The sequence below is a fragment of the Sceloporus undulatus genome, chromosome 2 (assembly GCF_019175285.1).
Source record: "Sceloporus undulatus isolate JIND9_A2432 ecotype Alabama chromosome 2, SceUnd_v1.1, whole genome shotgun sequence".
NCBI lineage: Eukaryota > Metazoa > Chordata > Lepidosauria > Squamata > Phrynosomatidae > Sceloporus > Sceloporus undulatus.
This window is the reverse complement of record NC_056523.1, coordinates 8,759,230-8,762,597: the sequence shown is the minus strand read 5'-3', so window position 1 is coordinate 8,762,597 and position 3,368 is coordinate 8,759,230. Positions and strand designations below refer to the sequence as shown.

The following is a 3,368-nucleotide window of genomic DNA, read 5'->3' as shown; positions in this document are numbered from 1 at the left end:
AGTCACTGTTTAAACCCCCGATTTCCCCCCACGATGATGTGAAAGTATAGGAGCCTCCTCCAGTTTTAATTCTGGCAACCCTACACAGGAATATTGGCAGGTGCAGTCCAACCACATCTGGAGGGTGGCATGTTTTTCCACTCCTGTCCTAGTGGCCTTCTCTTCTTCCTTTTCCTTCTCAGGGTTTTCAAAGAGTTAAGCTGGTAGAGCTGGGTTTCCTAGAGAGGAGGCTGGAGTGGAAGCCAAGGGGGGAAGGTTGCATGCACACTGTCAAAAACAGGGGAGGCTTTTGTTCTTGTTTAACTTCAGGGAAGAAGGAGGGAAGGGGTCTGGCCTTGGTAATTTTCTCTCTTTGCTTGCATCCAAGAGAAAGAAAGGAAGAAGGGGAAAGACAAAAAGTGCAAAAGGTAAGATCAGATCGTGACTTTGCAAAGGATAGGCAGCAAACTGGGAAGGAGGACAGAGATTTGTTTTCCCCTACCTTCATTTTGTTCAGGTCCTAGCAGTATTCAAGTATATACATTTGCTAGAGTTAGGAAATAAATGTTTCCTAATATGTTTTTGTGCTTTTTTTTGGACTACAATTCCCACAGCCCAGGCCATGCCTGCTGGAGGGTTCTGGGAGTTGTAGTCTAAAAGCAACTCTTTCCCAACTCTGGCTTTTGCCTCCTGTGTTTCATTCTATGAGGCTGGAGCAGCAAACATTGTCACCTTTCTCTCCTCTGTTTAAAACTCATAGCAAACTCTTTCAAGTACTGTAGATTAGATAGGTAGATCTGCATGGCTTTCATTGCCCTGGCTCCCTGCCATGGAATCCTGGGATATGTAGTTTATTGTGGCACCAGAGGTCTTTGACAGAGAAGGGTAAATATCCCACAGAAACCACAACCCCCATAATTTCATAGCATTAAGCCAGGGCAGTTAAAGAAACTCAAACTGCATTAACTCTGCAGGGTAGATGCAGCCTGGCAGACAAAAATTTAAATTCCTATTTGGCCTGAGTCTACACTGAAGAATTAATGCAGTTTGATCCTGCTTTAACTGCCTTGGCTCAATGCTATGGTATCCTGGGATTACTCAAGAAAATTGAAATTCTTATAGGATGCTATCCACATGTCTCTTGCAGTGGCATCTTTGATGGAAGCAAAGGAAAATGACAAGATTCTTTGGGGACCAGGGAGTGGTCAAGAGGAGACAGGCACCAGCCCACTCTTTTCTTGCCTCCCTTGAGATCCTGTTCCCTACCTGATCTAGACTTGTAGGAGCTGTTATGAGCCCATCAGGATTAAGAGATGTGCTTGTACACATAGGCCCAGTCCTTATTCCATATCCTGTGAGGAACAGAAAAGGAAAGAGAATGTTACTAACCTGTTTCTTTTCTTCCACCTTCAAGGTCCTCCTATGCGTGTAAATGCACAAAAAGAACTAAGAAGTTACTGTAGAATCAAAGTAACTCTGAGTTTGGCATGGATTTTAAAAAACTGTTAATAGATATGCAAAGCAAATAGGCCAGCATCCCACAAGAAATGAAACAGCCACAAAAAATATTAACAGACTTGAAGGAAAAAGCACCAAAATTTTGGTGAGAAGCAAATGGAGTGGAGTTGCAAGTAGTCCAGGTTCCTGGTTCTTCCTTGCGTAGAGAAGAGACAGGACTCTGAGGCTGTCCAATAATGAGAATATCGTTCTATGCTAAGGAATCCTAGGATTTGTAGTTTGTTGTGGCACTAGAACTCTCTGGCGTTTTGGGTACCAGGGGGCTGGGGAGGGCTTTTAATTTTTTTTTGTAGAAAGGAGCTTCTTCATCAGAGATATAGGTTCCATACACACTGCAGAAATATTCCAGTTTCAGACCGCTTTGACTGGCCTGGCTCAATGCAAGGGAATTCTGGGAACTGTAGTTTTGTGAGACATTTAGCCTTCTGTGTCAGAGAGCTCCAGTGCCAGAATAAACTACAATTCCCAGGATTCCATAGCATTGAGCCAGGGCAGTTAAAGTGGCTTCAGACTGGATGATTTCTGCAGTGTGTTTTGGACTTTTGTTAATGCAGGAATGCCAAGGGCCCTCCAGTCCATCCCCTTCTTTGCGCGAGGGTCCTGTAGATGGAAAGCCCTGATGATCGACTTTGATTTTTTAAAATGTCTTTCTATTCCTTATTTTTCTTTTGATCTGATGTTATTTCTTTCTTCTTTTAGAGTTTTAATGGTGGTCTTTTTGTTTTGCTGTGATGTCATGTTTGTTTTGAATTTGGCCTCTTTTCCTTTGTTTCTTTGTGGGTGTTTTCCTCTGGTGTCTGAGGGGGTGCAGAGCCAAGTGCAGCCAGCAGGGGCGGCGGAGAGCAAGGCGGGAGCGCGGGTTCAAGTGACGTCACAGGCAGCAGCAGCGAGGATAAGGGCGCGAGGAGCGCTGTCTAGGTCGGGGATGCAGCGTGGCTCCCGCCCAGCTGAGCTGCTCTCTGGCCAGCGGTCGCCGGCGAGGCCCGGAGGCCCTCAGGTAAGTAAGGCTGAGCATACTCCCGAAGCCAAGCTGAGCTGCAGCAACGGCCAGCTTGGAAAGCGTGGAAGAGCTCCTTGCAAAAAGGAGGGGATCATTCAGCTCATCATCATCATCTGCAGAAGAAGAAGCTTCCATTCAATTCTTAGTGGAATCTTTCATCTCCTTCAGTTTTTAGTTTCTACTATTTTTCCTCTGGAGGCTGTCTTCTGCAAAGGAGCACAGCAGCACTTGCCTTGGACGGTTGGGGGGGTCTCCTCCCTGGAGGTCCTCAGCAGAGTCCGGACGCCAAGCTTGGGAACAAGGCGCACGGGCCTGCATTACGGATCATAACCTAGAGTTATAGATGTGTAATTGGTTTGCTACATCATTATTGTTGTGGCACTATGGCCGATCATAAATGCCCCTGGAATTTCACCTTAAACCTGAAGACCTGGAAGTGGGGAGGGGACTCACATGTTATCCTGAAGCTCATTCGACTGGTGCCACAGATCTCCATGCTCTCATGGGAACCCCGGAGTGTAAGGGGGTTTGGGGGGGGCTGTTGATACCTTAGATCATCATAGCTATGTTTATGTACCTAGAATGAGACAGGATCAAAGCATACCTTTTGGGACTACACTGCCCAGAATCCCCGGTCAGCATGGCCAAAGGCGGAGAAACAAGCTCAGCCTCACATAAAGTACATTGAGCAATTGCCTCAGCATCAGATGCGGGTTGAAGCTGCAGTTGCAATGGGTGCTGCCACACTGCAGATTTAATGCAGTTTGACACTGCTTTAACTGTCATGGCTCCACCTATGCGATCTGCATTTGTTGCAGCACCAGAGCTCTCTGACCAATTACAACATTTGAGTTCTAGTTCTGAGCAAAAA

The 3,368-nt window shown here is 46.2% G+C and overlaps 1 protein-coding gene across 1 annotated transcript in view; it reads left to right on the top strand.

Annotated features, from left to right (window-relative positions):
• The first annotated feature begins 216 nt into the window (after positions 1–216).
• LOC121921991 (zinc finger and SCAN domain-containing protein 23-like) overlaps positions 217–3,368 on the top strand; it is a 113,417-nt gene continuing 110,265 nt past the window's right edge. The window contains exon 1 of the mRNA XM_042450832.1: positions 217–407. The gene's annotated coding sequence lies outside the window, so the exon portion shown is untranslated. The remainder of the gene's footprint in view (positions 408–3,368) is intronic.